The sequence below is a fragment of the Macaca thibetana genome, chromosome 19, assembly GCF_024542745.1.
Source record: "Macaca thibetana thibetana isolate TM-01 chromosome 19, ASM2454274v1, whole genome shotgun sequence".
Taxonomy (NCBI): Eukaryota; Metazoa; Chordata; class Mammalia; order Primates; family Cercopithecidae; genus Macaca; species Macaca thibetana.
In genome coordinates this window covers 42,137,221-42,157,085 of record NC_065596.1, presented here as the reverse complement: position 1 = coordinate 42,157,085, position 19,865 = coordinate 42,137,221, and the positions used below count along the sequence as shown (strand labels likewise).

At 46.6% G+C, this 19,865-nt stretch overlaps 2 protein-coding genes across 5 annotated transcripts in view; one reads left to right on the top strand and one right to left on the bottom strand.

Annotated features, from left to right (window-relative positions):
• Positions 1 to 19,865, top strand: part of ZNF607 (zinc finger protein 607) — a 405,121-nt gene that overhangs the window by 166,623 nt on the left and 218,633 nt on the right. The window lies entirely within an intron of this gene.
• The window catches only part of SIPA1L3 (signal induced proliferation associated 1 like 3), a 308,993-nt gene that overhangs the window by 262,662 nt on the left and 26,466 nt on the right, over positions 1 to 19,865 (bottom strand). The window lies entirely within an intron of this gene.

Here is a 19,865-nt window from a genome sequence, read left to right as displayed (position 1 = left end):
AGTCTCGCTCTGTCATCCAGGCTGGAGTGCAGTGGCACGATCTCAGCTCACTGCAAGCTCTGCCTTCCGGGTTCACGCCATTCTCCTGCCTCAGCCCTCTGAGTAGCTGGGACTACAGGCGCCCGCCACCACGCCCGGCTTTCAGCTTCTGTGTACTTTACTCAATAAGGTAGTAAAAACTTTTTTTTATCTAATCACATCATAAAATATTTCAATTACATTCGACCTTCAAAACGTGTACTATTTTCTTCTCCCACTAATAAGACAAATGTAAAGTTACCATAAGATTATTTTAGATGTTAGCTTTACAGTGTACAAGGAGGTATATAGGGGCTTATCAAAATTCTTTTGGGAGGGGATGCAAGCAAAAATGTTTAAAGATGATCAGATTAAATTTGAATAATCCTGGCTAACCCATGCCCTAATTCCTGGTGGCTGAGCTGTAGGAACTCAGCATGGGGCACAAATTCTGGGGAAAGCAAGACTTCAGACAATAGCAAAATCACACGTGCCTAGAGGGATAGCCAGCAGCGTGGAGTCAGTCAGGCCTCACAGCCCCTTCTTCCCCAGCTTTCAGGGGCCTCAAAAGCAAAGCTGCCCAAGGGAAGACTTGAAAAGGGATTTTCTGAACCGATAGGTCAATTCAAAAGATTTCCTTTCAGTCGAGTAAAAGGGCTTTCGCCCTCCTTCAACTCAAGTAAGTATGGTACACACATATACACGCACACACATACACATACACACACACGAGGAATGCATTCACCTTAAATTACCTTGAACTAAATCAGTGATTACCCTCTTGAACATTTTCCACTATTAGCAAAATTCCTTTTTTCTTTTTTTTTTTTTTTTGAGACGGAGTCTCGCTGTGACACCCAGGCTGGAGTGCAGTGGCATGATCTCGGCTCACTGCAAGCTCTGCCTCCCGGGTTCACGCCATTCTCCTGCCTCAGCCTCCTGAGTAGCTGGGACTACACGCGTCCGCCACCACACCTGGCTAAATATTTTTGTATTTTTAGTAGAGATGGGGTTTCACCATGTTAGCCAGGATGGTCTTGATCTCCTGACCTCGCAATCCACTGGCCTCAGCCTCCCAAAGTGCTGGGATTACAGGCGTGAGCCACCTGCCCGGCCGAGGATGCTCTGTGCATTCACATACTCTGATGTGTATGCAATCACCCAGGATGGTGTTCAAAATGCAGATACCCAGGCCCCAGGCCCCAAACCAGAATCTCCAGCAATGTGGAACAGAGCTGCTATATTTTAACAAGTTCCCCAGGCCAGTCTGTTGATCACATAAAGCTAAGAACTGCTACTCAGGAAAGTCTAGCAAAGTGGTTCCCAAATATGTGATTCATACAAATCATTTGTGGAGAATTATTTATTTATTATTTTATTTTATTTTTGAGAGTCTCACCCTGTTCCTCAGGCTGGAGTGCAATGGCACGATCTTGGCTCATTGCAACCTTCGCCTCCCGGGTTCAAGGGATTCTCCTACCTCAGCCCCCGTGTAGCTGGGATTACAGGAACCTGCCACCATGCCAGGCTAGTTTTTGTATTTTTCGTGGAGACAGGGTTTCACCACGTTGGCCAGGCTGGTTTCAAACTCCTGACCTCAAGTGATCCACCTGCGTCAGCATCCCAAAGTGCTAGGATTACAGGCGTGAGCCACTGAGCCCAGCAGAAAAATTTTTAAATTTAAATATAGATTCTAGGGCCCACGAAAATTACCATATTACTTAGGACTTTTTTGGTTGCAAGTGGCAAAGACCCAACTCAAACTGACTTGAGGGGAAAAAAGGGCCAATTTTTTGGCTCCTGTTACTGAAAAGTTCAGTTACCCAAAGAATTTGTATTGAATCATTTCCATCTCCTTTCCAACCGACCCTTTGAGCAAAGATGGTCCCCAGGCCCCCGGCAGCATTAAGCTTACACCCCACAACTTGGCACCTTCGTAGGAAGAAAGTTCCTCTTCTTTCCTGGGAGCTCCAGAGAAAGACCTATCTTAATTCTGATTGGACTGACTCGACTCCTCCCTTCCCTGAACCAATCCCTGTGGCAGGAAGACAAGGAATGACCTGACTGGCCCAGGCTGCTCCTAAGGCATTTCTAAGTACAAACCAGGTAGACTGGGGCACTCCACAACAGTGGGGTTTTTTTTCGTTGTTGTTGTTGTTTTGAGACAGTCTTGCTCTGTCACCAGGCTGGAGTGCAGTGGTGTGATCTCAGCTCACTGCAACCTCCGCCTCCAGGATCCAAGTGATTCCCTTGCCTTAGCCTCCTGAGAAGCCGGGACTACAGGTACGTGCCACCGTGCCTGGCTAATTTTTTTTTTGCATTTTAGTAGAGACCGGGTGTCACCATGTTGGCCAGGAGAGTCTCGATTTCCTGACCTAGTGATCCACCCGCCTCAGTCTCCCAAAGTACTGGGATTACAGGTGTGAGCCACCATACCTGGCCCAGGGCTTTTCTTTTTCTTTTTTTTTTTTTTTTTTTGAGACGGAGTCTCGCTCTGTCGCCAGACTGGAGCACAGTGGCGCGATCTCGGCTCACTGCAAGCTCCGCCTCCCGGGTTCACGCCATTCTCCTGCCTCAGCCTCCGGAGTAGCTGGGACTACAGGCGCCCGCCACCACGCCCGGCTAATTTCTTTTTGTATTTTTAGTAGAGACGGGGTTTCACCGTGTTAGCCAGGATGGTCTCGATCTCCTGACCTCGTGATCCGCCCGCCTCGGCCTCCCAAAGTGCTGGGATTACAGGCTTGAGCCACCGCGCCCGGCCAGGGCTTTTCTTAAGTAGTTTTTTTTCCCCCTTCTGTTTCTAAAACTTCCTTCTGGAAAATGTGAAACCTATACAAAAGTATAAAGAAGAAAATGAAAATAACCTATAATCATCCTACCAACTAAAATTTTTAGATCTTCACACTCAAAGCTGTGCGTGTGAGCACTGGTCTCCTGAACAGAACCCTATTCTGTACAAAGGATGACGCTGTGATTCAGTCTTCAGGACAATTCTCCCAAAACTGAAGATAAACATTGTAGTCATTTTCATGTTTGTTCAGCCAACACTGGTTTGCTTCCCTTTTCCAGTTAATTTGCTCTTGTTTGTAACCCCTAAAGATGTGGGTATTTCCTAAGAAGAATCTCTGAAGCACAGTACAATTATAAAAATCAGAAAGTGACAGCCTTACGGTACTGTGATCCAAGGGACAGACACGATTCCAGTTTCAAGGGCATATTCCAGATTCCCTGCCATATCCCCAGTGCCTCGGATAAGTAATATATTCCACACAGCGGTCTCAGTAAGTGAACGGACGCAATGGAGGAAGAGCAGTTCCCAAAAGGAAAACCCCAAAGGAATGGTGAATGGTTGTAGGGCGGCCAAACCAGCAGATGATCTTCCTCTCCACCTGCGGGAGCAGACGCTCCAGGAGGGAAGCCAAAGAATCCCAACTGTTACCAAGATTCCCCAGGTGATGCCGACTCACAGCCAGGTTTAAGAATCACCATTTTGGGAATAGATATAACCAGACACAAACACAGCATTTCCCCAGAAGCTTCTTCCAGATCTGCCTTTCACAAGAGAAGAAGAAAAAGTGTTGCATGCTGGGGGACTGGGGACAGGCGGCATCAGACCTGGGAGGGCTCGCAGTGGAGGGAGCAGCAGACAGGCTTACAGGGAGCAAGCGCCAGGCTCAGCACAGAAGGGTCTCATGCAAGCCTTCATGATGGAGGTGAGGCAGGCCCTAGCATCAAGCCCTCCATCAGCTCACATTCAGATGTGATCAGGAGCCGGGGCTGCACTGAGCAGGGAACTTGGGATCTCTTGAATTGCCAGTTGCCCCAAATCTCAGATGACAAACATACATCCAATGATCGAGCCCTGTCAGCTCTTTCTTCTCCTTACTATGCAGATAAAGAAACCAAAGCTGTTACTCACTTGGCCAAGGTCACAGAGCTAGCTGGTAGTAGAGCTGGGATCAATCCTAGGCTTTTTATTTCCAAGTCCTATCTTGAACTGTAGAGCACTATCCAGCTTCAGGAAGGAAAAGTAAGGATGACAACGATGATGATGACGAAAACTAATACTTTGAGTGCTTACTGTGTATCAGGCTCAGACTAAGTCCTTTACCTAAGTTTATCTAATGTTCTGAACCACACCCTGAAGCAAAAGGCTTTAGCATCCTCATTCTATATGTGAGAAAACTGCGCCCCGAGAGGGAGGTTATGAGTCCGAGGTCACACAGCTAGCAAGCGGCAGAGCTCTGAATCCAGACAATGTGGTCATGTTCTTTTTTTTTTTAGATGGAGTCTTGTTCTGTCACCCAGGCTGGAGTGCAGTGGCACGATCTCGGCTCACTGCAACCTCTGCCTCCTGGGTTCAAGCAATTCTCCTGCCTCAGCCTCCCGCGTAGCTGGGACTACAGGCATGCACCACCACGCCCAGGTAATTTTTGTATTTTTAGTAGAGAACAGGGTTTCACCATTTTGGCCAGGATGGTTTCAATCTCTTGACCTCATGATCCGCCTGCCTTGGCCTCCCAAAGTGCTGGGATTACAGGCGTGAGCCACCGCGTCCGGCCAATGTGGCCATGTTCTTAACCATGACATGATGTTGCTTCCCATGAGAGAAGGGAAATGTACTCTAGGCCAGGACAGCAGGGGAGTGGGTCTTCCAGGCTTCCTAAAGTCCCCTCTCCACCATTTTTTTTTGTTTGTTCTGAGACAGAGTGTCGCTCTTGTCTCCCAGGCTGGAGGGCAGTGGTGCAATCTCAGCTCACTGCAACCTCCGCCTCCCAGGTTCAAGCAATTCTCCTGCCTCAGCCTCCTGAGTAGCTGGGACTACAGGCCCACACCACCATACCTGGCTAATTTTGTATTTTTAGTAGCGATGGAGTTTCACCATGCTGGCCAGGCTGGTCTTGAACTCCTGACATTAGGTGATCCGCCCACCTCAGTCTCCCAAAGTGTTGGAATTACAGGTGTGAGCCACCACGCCTGGCCTTAGAGTACCCTTTGAATAAAAACTGTGCATGTACACAGGCATGGGTGGGATGGCCATGCTTATTCTCCAGCCAAAGCTTACTGGATGAGAGGTGACCATCTGTGGTTGAGAACCGTGAACTCCACAAAGGAAGGGGCAACGGGGCAGCCAAATGCCTGGAGAGACCCAAAGAGGGGAGGAAGCAGAGAGAAAGAAGAGGCAGAGATGGGAGATGGAGACAGAAAATCGCCTAGGCCTTGGGCCTATCAATCCTGATGCCAGGAGACAAGTGCCAGTCCTAGGCTTCAGGAGGCATCTCACAATTCTTTGAGGCTTAGGTGGGTCTAAGATGGGTTTCTGTTATTTTCAACCAAAAGAACCGAGGCTAAGAAGCTGCCACCTGGCTCCTTCTCTGATGCCATCTCCTGCCATTCTCCCCTACTGCCCTCCTGCCACAGTGGCATCTGTGAATTGCTGGGAACAAGCTCTGCAAGCTCCAGCTTCGGGCCTTTGCATCTGTGGTTCTGTCTGGAATGCACCTTCCACGGCTGGCTCCTTATCTATCAGGCCTTGACTCAAAGGTGACCTCTTTAGAGGCCTGCCCTGGTCACTTCTGATAAAACAGTAGCCTCCCTCAATCTCTAGCCCTTCCCCAGATCTGTTTTCTTCATAGCACTTCTCACTATAAAACATTTTATCATGTATCTGTTTGTTTAGGGTCCACCTGCCTTCCAGAATGTCAGCTTCAAGAGCATGGGGGCCGTGTCTGTCCTGAGCCCTAACTGTAGCCCCAGCACTTGTGTGCCATGGCGTAGGTGCTCAGGAAATACCCGAGTGGTATCTGCCCACACACATTCTAGGCACACCTCCTGGGAATAGTATCCCTGCCCTCAGAAACACAGGAACAATGACTAATATGTATGTGAGTGTTTACTATGTGCCAAACACTCTTTTTTTTTTTTTTTTTTTTTTTTTAAGACCGCATCTCACTTTGCTGCCCAGGCTGGAGTGCAGTGGCACCATCACAGCTCACTGCAGCCTTGACCTTCCTGGGCTCAGGTGATCCTCCCACTTCAGCCTCCCGAGTAACTGGGACCACAGGTGCACGCCACCATGCCCAGTCAATTTTTGTATTTTTTGTGGATACAAGGTTTCATCATGTCGCCCAGGCTGGGCTCTTCTCAGCACTTTACACAAACCAATTTAATTCACTGAGAGGTTTTTTCCCCCAGGATGAATTAATAGCCCCAGAACATTGCCTACTGCTGCTTGTTCTCAGTTGTCTTTGATGTCAGCGTCTTCCCTGGTTTGGCCCAGCCATGGGGACAGAGGAGTCTTTCATGACACTTTCACTGCCTAAGTGGCCACCATTAACTTAAGGGGATTCGGAAACACCCTGGTCCCTGCCTAGCCAGGGTCCTGTGGAGGGGGCTCCTGCAGGATCAGACATCTGATAGGTCCATGCCTGCCAGCAGCCTCCACTGGCATCTAACATTGCCACAGAAGTCCTGGCCAGGGCAGAGGCAGAGAACAGGCCTAAAACATAGAACTCCAGCATGGGGTAAATGCTGCAGGCAATTACGAGTGGACAAAAGGGAGATTTGGCAAGAAACTGCAGGAAAAACTGCTGAAAACATATTACAAATAGGGAGCTGGTTATTAAATAAATCTGCAATATTTCCAGCCAGGCTCTGCCCCATCCAAGCTGTGATGTGTCACGCAGGAAACGACACCACTTTGTGCTTCGGTTTTCTTACTGTGAATGGGAATATTATCAATCTGCTTCATTGAGTTACGGCAGGAGACTGAAAGGTAAACTTGACAGACGAGGGCCTGGCTCATAGTAAGCTTGAGTCTCATATTAGTGGGAAGGAATGGATTATTTAGTCAGTAGGGATAGGGATAACTCGTTCACTATCGAAGTGGGGGAGTTGGATTTTTTTTTTTTTTTTTTTTTTTTGAGACAGAGTCTCACTCTGTTGCCCAGGCTGGAGTGCAGTGGTATGATCTCGGCTCACTGCAACCTCTGCCTCCCGGGTTCAAGCGATTCTCCTGCCTCAGCCTCCCAAGTAGCTGGGATAACAGGCATGCACCACCACGTCTGGCTAATTTTTGTATTTTTAGGAGAGACAGGGTTTCACCATATTGGCCAGGCTGGTCTCGAACTCCTGACCTCAGGTGATTCTCCCACCTTGGCCTCCCAAAGTGCTGGGATTACAGGTGTGAGCCACCGCGCCCAGCCACAAGTCTTTAAAAACAGACACTTTGTTTCAGGAATCGTAACTCTAGGACTTTGTCACAAGAAAAACTTCATAAGCAAACAAAGGATTTTTGTGCGTGAGATGTTCAGAGTTCCAATAATGAAAGATGGGAGCAGCCAGTATGTTCAACAACAGGGAACAAATACAGTGGAATGCTGTGTAGCCATTAAAAAGAATGCCACAGACGTTGACCCATAGACATGGGGGGATCTCTAAGCTAGCCTACTCAAGTGTAATCTGCAGGATGGCATACCTAGAGTATGTCTATAAAACGAACAGTGGTACTCACACAGATCTGTAATAAAAAAAATAGCTGGCTGGGCGCGGTGGCTCACGCCTGTAATTCTAGCACTTTGGGAGGCTGAGGCGGGCAGACTGCTGAGCTCAGGAATTCGAGACCAGTCTGGGTAAAATGGTGAAACCCCGTCTCTACAAAAAATACAAAAAAATATTAGCCAGGCATGGTGGTACACACCTGTAGTCCCAGCTACCGGGAGGCTGAAGCAGGAGAATCACTTGAACCTGGGAGGCGGAGGTTACAGTGAGCCGTGATTGTGCCACTGCACTCCAGCCTGGATGACAGAGCAAGACTCCATCCCAAAAAAAAAAAAAAAACCTAAGACATGAGTACAGTCTCTGACTTGCAATTTTTTGACTTTACCATGGCGCAAATGGCTGCAATTTCAATGTATTTTGAATTCTGAACTTTTTCCAGGCCAGCAATAAGCAGTACATGAGATACTCAACACTTTACTGTAAAATAGGCTTTGTGTTAGATTATTTTTCCCCAACTATAGGCTAATGCAGGTGTTCTGAGCACATTTAAGGAAGGCTAGGCTACGCTATGATGTTTGGAAGGTGAGGTGTATTGAATGCATTGATTTATTTATTTATGAGATGGAGTCTCGCTCTATCACCCAGGCTGGAGCGCAGTGGCAACAATCTCGGCTTACTCAACCTCCGCCTCCCGGGCTCAAGTGATTCTCCTGGCTCAGTCTCCCGAGTAGCTGGGATTACTGGGACCCGCCACCACACCCAGCTAATTTGTACTTTTAGTAGAGATGGGGTTTCACCATGTTAGCCAGGCTGGTCTCGAACTCCTGACCTCAAGTGATCTGCCTGCCTCAGCCTCCCAAAGTGCTGGGATGACAGGTGTGAATGCGTTTTTGACTTAAGGGTAATTTCAATGTATAAGGGGTTCATTAGAACATAACCCCATCGAGGACCACCTGTGCTTATCACATGCCAGGCACTACTCTAACTTTTACATATTAATACGTTAACAGGGTAAATCCTTAAAAGCCTATGAGGTTGGGACCATCACCATGATTTTAAAGATGGAGAAATCAAGGCACAGAGAGATTAAGTAAAGGCCCAAGTTCACACAGTCAGTACACAGCAATACTAGGACTTGAACCCAGGTACTCTGGCTCTTAACAAATAATCCACTGCACAGACCGAGACCTGGAAGTATGCACTTAATATGCATCTGGGCAGGACCTGGGGGCAAAGCCAGGCCATTGGGTTGAGACAATGAAGCAGATCTTCATGCTTTCTGTTTTTTGTTTTTGTTTTTGTTTTTTGAGATGGAGTCTTACTCTGTCACCCAGGCTGGAGTGCAGTGGCACAATCTCAGCTCACTGCAACCTCCACCTCCTGGGTTCAAGCAATTCTCCTGTCTCAGCCTTCCAAGTAGCTGGGATTACAGGCGCACGCCTCTGCACCTGGTAAATTTTTTTATTTTTAGTAGAGATGCAGTTTCACCACGTTGGCCAGGTTGGTCTCAGACTCCTGACCTCAGGTGATTTGCCCGCCTCGGCTTCCCAAAGTGCTGGGATTACAGGTGTGAGCCACCATGTCCGGCCCATGCTCTCTCTACATACTGCTCTGCTGTTGGAACGGCTTATAGCCAGCGTGTGGCTTCTGTACATTTTAAAGCAGTAAATATTTTTCAAAAACACTTTAAAAAATTCATCAACATACAATCCTTGTCATGGGGCCTAAACGCAAGCAGAGGCAGCACCAAACTCAACACCACTTTTCACAGGAGACCATGCTAGAGGAGGAGGTCACACCTTTTCTTAGAGGACACCAAGTAAAGTCATTTGGCTGGCTGAGGCATCACATACAACACACACCCTGTGGGTGGTGAGCTCCCTTTACAGGTGGAGTTCTGGAGAAGGTGATAAGGAGGATTTGATGGGTGAGAACACTTTCGGCCCAATCAGTTAAGCAGGCTCTGGGCTCAAAGTCCAGGGCCTAGATGTACAGCTTAACTGGGTCACGTGTAAAGTTGTCAGCAATCGTAAAGTCCCTGTTTTCTGCCCTGTAATAATTACTGCCATAAAAGGCGTGTTGGAATCCAGGTTAGTGGGAATGGTGGAAAGGCCACCGATGTGGATTTGATCCCCTCCTGACTTCATAAATGTACAACACTGACATTTGGCTCCTCCTGGACACAGGCTGTGTCAATATCATGAATTAACGGCTGTGGTTGGAGTGAGGGAGAAGAAGGGAGCATGGTCGGACTATGGGTGGGGCCACCCAGGTTCCAATCCAGTCCCAACAGCCTATGTGACGAGGACCAAGGACTTCATTTCTCTAGGCCTCAGTTCCTTTGGGGGTGAAATGGGAATTAAGAATCTACTATATGGAGGCTAGAAAAGACGTGTGTGGTAGAAAACCTCAGCTCTTTGCCAGGCCCAGTGGCTCATGCCTAGAATCCCAGCAACTTTGGGAGGCCAAGGCAGGAGGATCACGTGGGGTCAGGAGTTTGATACCAGCTTGGGCAACATAGCAAGACCCCGTCTCTACAAAGAGAGAGAGAGAGAGAGACAGAGACAGAGACAGAGAAAGAGGCTGGGTGCAGTGGCTCATGTGTCTAATCCCAGCACTTTGGGAGGCCGAGGCAGAAGGATCACTTGAGGCCAGGAGTTCCAGACCAGCCTGTTGAACACAGCAAAACCTGCCTCTACTAACAACACAAAAATGAGCCAGGTGTAGTGGCATACACCTGTAGTCCCAGCTACTCAGGAGGTTGAGGCACCAGAATCACTTGAACCTGGGAAGAGGAGATTGCAGTGAGTCGAGATCACTGTCACTGCACTCCAGCCTGGGCAACAGAGACCATCTCAAAAAAAAAAAAAAAAAAAAAAAAAAAAACGGAAAGAACAAAAGAAAAGCTCAGCCCATGTTAAAGGGGACTGGGGCTATCCTTACTACCACAAAATCCTGCAGACCAAAGCCTGAACCCACTGGTAAACCTTTCAGCCCACTCACCACCCACCATGGCCAATCCCTAAACAAGTTCTGTTGGGCCACCCATTTCTTGTACCCAGTGCCACCACTCTCATCCGGGACTTTACTTCTCTCCTCACGCAGTACAGGCTGCCCCTCACTGCCCTACTTCCACTCCCACCTTCAATCTATGCTCCTCGCAGTAGCCAGAGGGCATGGGAGGACACTCTGAATCAACCCACACCCTCACCAGGCTCCCCCACTTGCCTGCCCTCCCCCTTCTCCCTACCCCGCACTCCACACGTCAAACTCATTCCAGCCTCAGCGCCTTTGCACCTGCTTTTCCCTCTGCTGGGAAAGCTCTTTCCTGATCTTTCACAAGACTGGCACCTTTGCATACCACTCCACTCTCGGCTGGCATGTCACCCTGGGGAGGCTCCAACCACCCCAGTTGTCCAGCCTCCCACAATCCCTTCCAGTTCCAGGTGCATCTCTCTCACTATTCTGCTTTCCTGACTCCACAGCATTATTCATCCCCATCTGGAATTATCTTGTTAATCTGTTTACTTCTTCCTTGACTATGTCCCCCAACCTAAACAATCAACTCCAGGAGGACGAGCCTTCTCCGGCTCCATCCCCAGCACTGGAAGCATATGCGAAGTTCAGTAAATATTTGCTGAATGGAGAAGTTAACAATGGAATGAATGAATGAGTTTGCACATCACTGAACAATAAATTCTCTGCCCCTGGAAGGAATGTGTTGTAATCTCTAGCAGCAAAGAGGCCCTTAGATATCATGCGATATAATGAATAACTGATCCCAAAGCATCTAAATGATTTCAAAGCGTGCTACTGCTCTCAAGAATTTATGACTCAGACAACAGTGGCTGGGGTCAGAGCTCGCCCCTGGCCAGGTTACCAGGGCTTGCCTCTGCAATGGAGCAGAGCCCTTTATTGTTCTTTTGTCTAGGAATGGAGTTTCAGATCAGAAGAAATCCAAATACTCAAAAACCTCTTGCCCCAAGCATAAAGGACTAATTCCTTGGCGCAGAGCAGGAACTCACCAAAGACTATAAGGTCTGACAGGGGGAAGAGAAATATGGGAATGTCAACAGTCTCATTACTCTGACAAACACCCACAAGGCCCCACCCGGTCAAAGGTAAGGCCTGCAGCAGCCGTGCCCACACAATGAGATGACTGGACTGGTTCATCTGTTTATTGGCAAGCTCAGGCCAGGGTATGAGCAGTGGCAGAGACCGGCAAATGTCAAATGAATGAACATAAAAACAAAGAAGATTTGAATCTCTGCAGGGAGGAAAAAAAAAAAAAAAAAAAACACAACAGATTAGAAACCACCAGCCCAATTGTTCAATAGTCATTTCTAAGGCAAACAAAAGTTCAAAAGAGCCAGTACCCTCGGGATAACTGAATAATAGATGAGGGGCAGGTTCTCTCTAGAGGAATAGTCCCACTAATAAATGAAGAGGTGAACAGAATTACAACGGCACAATTTTTGTACACCCCAAATGAAATAATGGCTCTGAGCAATGGTCACCCACAGCCACTAATGCCACAAAACACAGAAAGGGGCCACCAATTTTCCATACCTAATGGACATATACAGCAACAACTAGGAGGATGGCTAGTTCTCACTGCCAAAAGAGAGAGAGAGAGAGAGAGAAAGAGTGTGTGTGCGTGTGTGTACATCTCAAACATGAAACTCACCTACTCTGCAAATTCAATGATTCATTTATAGGAAACAAAGAGATAGAAGAATAAGTTAAACACTGCAACAAGGATATGATCAGTCAGATCCAGGCCTGATCATATACAGGACAAATGACATGGCTTTTCTCAACAAACAAACTGCAAGAAAAAACAAAGAAAAAACAAGCCAGGTGTGGTGGCTCACTCCTGCAATCCCAGCACTTTCGGAAGCTGAAGCGGGAGGATCCTCTGAGGTCAGGAGTTTGAGACCAGCCTGGCCAACACAGTGAAACCCCATCTCTACTGATAATACAAAAAAATTAGCTGGGCGTGGTGGTACATGCCTACAATCCCAGCTACTAGGGAGGCTGAGGTGGAGAATTGCCTGAACCTGGGAGACGGAGGTTGCAGTGAGCTGGAGGGAGGGAGAAGTCATAGATTAAATGAGGCTTCACGAGCAGATGAACCAAATCCAATGGTGAACCCGGGTGGGTCCTGATTGGAACAAACCAATTCTAGAAATATATTTATAAGATGATCTGAGATGTTAACACTGTGTGGATACCAGATGAGGTAAGCAATTAATGTTAATTATTGTCATGATTAAAATGGTCTTGTCATACGTCTTTAAAGAATACTTATCTTGCAGATACTCAACTATTTAGCTTTAAAATAATACAGTAGGGGGTGGATGGTGGTGGATATAGAAGAAAACAGAGTGGTCGTGAGTTAGTAAGAGGTAAAGCAATTTTTTTTTTTTTTTAAAGGCAGGGTCTTGCCCTGTCACCCAGGCTGGAATGCAGCGGTGCAATCACGGCTCACTGCAGCCCGGACCTCCTGGGCTCAAGCAATCTTCCTGCCTCAGCCTCCCAAAGTGCTGGGATTACAGTTGAGAGCCTCTAGGCCCAGCCCTCCTTTATTTTTTCTTCACACCTCTTATCTCTGACTCACTAAGTAACTGACTTGCTTACTATCTAGCTGCTCTTTTAAAATACAAGCTCTGCGAGGGTGGAGACCTCATTTGCTTTTCTATTACTCTCTTCCCAGCTCCCAGAATAGTGCCTGTCCAAAACAGGTACTCCATAAATATCTGTGTAATTAATCAAAGAACCAAAAGTGGGGGGGGGGCACCATCTACAGTACCATTCTGGTGTCTGATGGCTCCTTTCAGCTCCGCTATTAGGGAACACCTCAGAACTAGTAACATTACCGGCTGCCTACTCCAATATTGAGTCTCCCCTTTTAACTTAGTAATCAAATCTAAATTTTAGCTAAGAATAAGGCCATGGGAAATAAAACTACCTTTCCCAGGTTCCCCTGCAGCTACATATAGTAGTGAGATTAAATTCTGGGCAAAGGTCTAAGGAGACTTGCTGTGTACAACTTAAGTCTCCTTTCTTCTTTCTTGCCTCCTGGGACATAATGGCTGAAGCTTGGGCAGCCGTCTCATACCATGAGGTGGCAGGACAAGGGTGGTGGAGCCAGAAGGTGGGAGCAGCCTGAGTCCCTGATGAGAACATAGGCCTCGCCTGTCTATTACGGGGCTCCTTTATATGAGAGAGCAATAAGTTATTTTGCTTAGGCCACTGTCACTTTGTTGAAACTAAATTACATGCAGTTGAAACTAATCTTTTTTTTCTTTTATTTTTTTATTTTTATTTTTTGAGATGGAGTCTCGCTCTGTTGCCTAGTGCATGGTGGGATCTCAGTTCACTGCAGCCTCCGCCTCCTGGATTCAAGCAATTCTCCTACCTCAGCCTCTTGAGTAGCTGGGATTACAGGTGTGCACCACCAACAGCCAGCCTGCAGTTGAAACTAATCCTAAGAGATATATCTGAGAACAAAATGCCACAGCACAGTGGGTGGAACAGATATAGTCATATATCTGTACTAACATACACAAATGCCCAGAAGTTGAGGACTGTTTCAAAGAGTGAATCACTGTGAGCTGGGGATACACAAAAAGTTATCATGGAATTCGTGGGAGAATAGCAGGGGAGAGAAAACAACCATAGAAAGGATGACCCAAGGATCATAAACTTTCATTACATTAAATAGGCTGCCACCCCAGGATTAGCAGCCACAGTACATAAAGAACACCTACAATTCAATAGGAAAAAAGCGAAAGTGGCCAGGCACTGTGGCTCACGCCTGTAATCCCAGAACTGTGGAAGGCTGAGGCAGGCGGATCACCTGTGCTCAGGAGTTTGAGACCAGCCTGACCAACATGATGAAATCCTATCTCTACTAAAAATACAAAAATTAGCTGGGTGTGGTGGCAGGTGCCTGTAATCCCAACTACTCGTGAGGCTGAGGCAGGAGAATTGCTTGAACCCAGCAGGTGCAGGTTGTGGTGAGCCAAAATCGCACTACTGCACTCCAGCCTGGGCAACAAGAGTAAAATTCCATCTAAAAAAAAAAAAAAGAAAAAGAAAAAGAAGCAGAATTGATGAGCAAGCAATATCCAGAAGGAGAAACATGAATGAAAAGATATTCTGCCTTACTAGTCTTCAGGGGTAAATTAACCACAACAAGATTTCATTTCCTATCCATTAGGCTGGCAAAAGTAAAAAAGCTTTACAAAATCAAATGTGACAAGGACACTGAATAAAAGAAACTCATCCTTGGTGGGATGTTTAACAAGCAGCTCAGTAATATCTGGCAAAGTTAAAGATGATCACAACCTACAATCCAGAAATCTCACGTCCAGTACATACCTAAAAGAAATGCCTGTCCATGTGCACCAGGAAGTAAGTGTAACAACATTCACAGCAGCCTGTGAACAGCAAAATATCTGAAAACAAAATGTCCATTGGCATGAAAATGCCTAAAACAAAAACGTGGTATATCCAGCCAGTGGAATACTCACATGGCAGTAAATAAAAATGCATGAGTCACAGCAGTACCAGTCTAAATCAATGTCAGAATCATAATATTAGGTGAAAAATGCAAGTCTCAGAAGACTATGTACAGTATATCTTTCTTTTTTTGAGGTGGAGTCTCGCTGTCACCCAGGCTGGAGTGCAGTGGCATGATCTCAGCTCAGTGCAACCTCCACCTCCTGCGTTCAAGCGATTCTCCTGCCTCAGCCTCCTGAGTAGCTGGGACTACAGGTGCACACCACCACGCCCAGCTAATTTTTTTGTATTTTTAATAGAGATGGGGTTTCATCATGTTGGCCAGATGGTCTCAATCTCTTAACCTCGTGATCCACCCGCTTCGGCCTCCCAAAGTGCTAGGATTACAGGCGTGAGCCACCGCGCCCAGCCTTTTTTATTTTATTTTTATTTTTTTGAGACAGGGTTTCACTCTGTCACCTCGGCTACAGTGCAGTGGCACGAACAAGACTCACTGCAGCCTCAACCTCCTGAGCTCAAGCAATCCTTCCTCCTAAGCCCCTCAAGTAGCTGGGACCACAAGTGCATGCCACCACACCTGGCTAATTTTTAAAAATTTTTTGTAGAGATGAAGTCTCGCCATGTTGCCCAGGCTGGTCTCAAACTCCTTGGCTCAAGAAATCCTGCTGCCTCTGCCTCCCAAAGTGCTGGGATTACATGCACGAGCCACCACACTCAGCCATATTCTGATAAAGTTCAAAAATCATTCTTTTAAAGACAAAGAATAATAAACAAAAAATTCAAGATGGTAGTCACTTCTGAGAGCAGGCAAGAAAGTGAATGGGAAGTACCACATAGGTACATGTAAGTTACTGGTAATATTCAAGTTCTTGGGCAAACAGTGGGCTAATGGCTGTTCATTACGATAGACAAATATTATTTCACAGACCAAAAATGCCAGTGTATCATGCACCACGCATTATGATTAATCCAATTCTGTGTGTCCAAAGGCCATCTTTAAGAAGTGAATACAGGCTAGGTATGTTGGCTTATGCCTGTACTGCCAATGCTTTGGGAGGCCAAGGCAGGAGGATCACTTGAGCCCAGGAGTCTGAAACCAGTCTGGGCAACATAGCAGGATCCCATCTCTACAAATAAATGAAAAACATTAGCCAAACAACCATTCTATTCCAGCCTAAGCGTCACAGTGAGACCCAGACTCTAAACAGATTTTAAAAATTAATGCATTTAGAAAGAGGTGAGGAAGAATCTCTACTAGGTTACTGACAGATGAGACCAATGAGGCAGGAAGTAGGAGTGGAGAGGATGGAGTAGTAAGTGGTTTTTGTTTCATGTTTTATTCTGCTGTCAATTACATATTCATTTCAACAAGAAATGTTTCCTGTAATTAACCAAAGCAGTATAGTCAAATGGTTCAGTACACGCCTCCAGAGCCAGACCAGGAGAGACCGCATCTCAACTCCACCATGCCCTCGTCAGAGGAAATATGGCAAGCTACTGAACTTCTCTGTGCCTCTGTTTCTGCCTCTGAGAAGAGGGGGTGATAGCAGTGCCCACTTCATAGGGCCACTGTGAAGATTCACTGAGTTGGCTTATGAAAAGTATTCATAACAGTTCCTCTACACAAGGTAAGCCCTTAAAGAGACTGGCTACTATTCTTATCATTAGACTAACTTCAAACACTGATATGAGAGAGGTGAGCTCAGCAATGATCTGGTCAAGGTCTGCAAAAAATCCTGCACACTCTTAGTCTTTGGGAGAAGCTCAGTGCCCTGCCCTTGCCAGGAATTTACTAAACAGTTGATAAATGAATGTATGCTGACTCTGTTTACCCACCACTTCTGTGGCTGTCTGGATAGAGCGTTGGCAGGTATGTGCCCAACATGTCCACTCTCCATCTTCTTCCTTATTGACCCTTTGCTCAGGGTGGCAATGAGCCCAACTGAAAAACTGCAGATGTCCTTGCAGCAAGGAGTGGCCATGTCACAAAGTTCTAGCCAAACAGTCACAAGCAGAAGTCTGCTAAGGATTTCAGGGAAGGCTTTGGTTTCCTGATACAGGTGCTGTTTCCTTTCCTTAGAGCCCTGCTTCTGCCTGCCCATCACAAGGATATCAGGCTGGAGGTGGAGCAACCATTTTATGAATAAGAGGTTAGGGATGGTGACACAGATAAGGAGGGACCTGGAGCAGCAGAGAGAGGGTGAGCACCACCTTAGCCTGCTGAGCTCTGTACTTCTTACTTGAGAAAATGAACCCTGTGGTAGCCTGGATAGAAAGATGCCCCCAGTGGACCACACCTCCTGGAACTTGTTTTGTGATATTCCTCCCATACTGAATCTGGGCTGACTCTTCAACTCACATTAACTAACAGAATGAAGTAGAAGTGATGTGAGGTCAGTTCTAAATCTATGCCTTAAGAAGGCTCACAAAGTCCTTGGCTGCCATGTTATAAGTCCAGCTACAGGCTGGCCAGGCCACATGAAAGAAGAGGTCCCAAGACTATGGACAGAAATGGACCCAGTCATTCCCAAGGTGCCATTTCAGTAAAGCAATTTTGAATGTTCCAGCCCCATCCACCCTCTGACTGTAGCCACATAACAGACCCCAAGCACGACAAGAAGAACCATCCTGCTAAGCCCCAGTCAACCACAGGTTCACAAGAAATAAGAAACTGCTGTCATTTTAAGGCCTTAAGTTTGGGGGTGGTTTGTGGTGCAGCAATAGATAACTAGAACAAACCTCTATCTGGGTACAACACTGTACAAGTTTCCTGAAGACAAGCACAGTCCCTAACTAAAGTGCCACCTGAAAAAGAAACACACAATCGATCACAAATTCCAACAAAAATCTCTTGCACATTCTGATTTCCAACCAAGACTGTTAATATGAAAAAACATGAACTGTCCTTTCACTCTTATTTCATAATAAGTACATTAAACACAACTAATCTGGCTAAGTGCGATGAATCTATTAATTTTCCTAAAAATGAAAAAGCATTTAAATTGCTTTTTGGTTCAACACAGTGCTGGACCTGGTAAGAACCCTCCAAAAATACATCTTCTATCTGGACGAGAGGCATCATTATACTACTGTTATTTCATATTCATTCTCAAAGGCCTAGAGCTTAACAAGGTGGCCAAACAGGTTGGACGCCTGCAATCTAATTAAAGAAGGCTATCAATAAAAATATTAATTTTAGGGGAGAAAAAACTCTAGAAGCAAAGGGAATGCCCATCAGTGATGTCTTGGCCAAATCAATTATGTTGCATCCACACCACTGTGTGTTATGTAGCCACTAAAAAGAACAAATCTGAGCACTACGCAAGGACTCAGAGGCATTTCCACATGGCACTGCTTGCTATGTGAGAAGAGCAAAATGCAAGAAAATAAGTGTAATATTACCTCCTATAGGATTATATAACCAAGGAGAAGAATGTGGAAAGATACATACAGTCCTTGATTGTTACCATGGGTGAAGGATTGCGAGAGGATGCTGACATAGGGGTGGAGTGGGGGGTGGCACAAAAAAGGGACAGACCGTGAATATTAAAAAGGGGCTTGAAAATAATTCATATAAAGAATTATCTTTTTAAAATCTAATTTGCTGGGTGCTATCTATGCACCAGACACAGTGCTGAGTCACCTGATCTCACTTTGACTTCTCGTTTAATCATCTATTAATTATCCCCATTTTCCAGATAAGGAACGTGTGGCCCAGAGAAGTAGTGTGCCCACAGTGTTGGGGCTCAGGTATTATATGAAATAAGTGTAATAGGAGGGTCCCCAACTCAACCCCAAACTCCCGCACTGGGAGCTCAAGGGACATACATGTTAAATGTTGTAGAAGAGCTTCCCTCCTGCTCTGCACATTCTTAAAATAGCAGCAGGTCCTGACGTGTGATGATGTATGCTACAGCAGCATGAAGTCCATCAGCACCTCGGTCCCCTGGTGCCTCATGCTGGGAGAAATCCAAGAGGGCCACTGACCTCACTCCACGGAGCTCAGGGAAGCCCTGCCCAGGATATTTTTACAGAATCAATTGCTGACACCAGGAGCTAGAAAATAGATGAGGATGTGTCAGCTATTACACGGTCAGATTCTTCGAGCTCACCATTTAATTAAAACTTGTTCAGCCCCAGAGCAAGAATTATTGCCCATTAAAGCAGGGGAGATGGCTCAACTGTGCCTGGCTGGTTAATTGCTACTTCCCAGGCATTCCCTGGCCTCCCCGTGCAGGAACAGCAAGCAGGAGCTGGAGATAAATATGGGATGTGTGTATATGGGTGGTGTCTTCCACACAGCCTTCTCCACCTAAATGAACCTGACATCCTCTCCACTTACTAGGCCAAGCTTTCCTGTTCCATGCCACAGGCACCCAGGCTGCCCGGAGGAGTCACTACCAGGCCTGGGCTGCACAAACTGCAGGGGTTGTGGGACAAGAAGCCAGAGGGCTGGATGCTGCAGGCAGGTGCCAGGGAGCTGCTGGGTGACCAGAGGGAGGCATCTGCGCATGCCTCCTCACCCGCAGCCACAGGTTCCTGGAAAAGCTGACACCCTCCTCAAACCCCAAACGAGGCTGGCCACCCATCCTTGGACCATGTTGCACCTGATAAAAATTCATTCATATCATAATTTAGCCCGCATCTACCATGTGCCAGGAACGGTTCTACAAGGATGGACACAAAAGTGCCTGTGCTTCTATGGAGCCTAGAGCTGGGAAGCAGAGCATAGACAAAACACTCTGAGTGGAAATAAATGCTAGGAAGAAAAATAAAGTAAAGAGTAAGGGTGAGGGTGAGGGAGAAGGTACAATTTAATA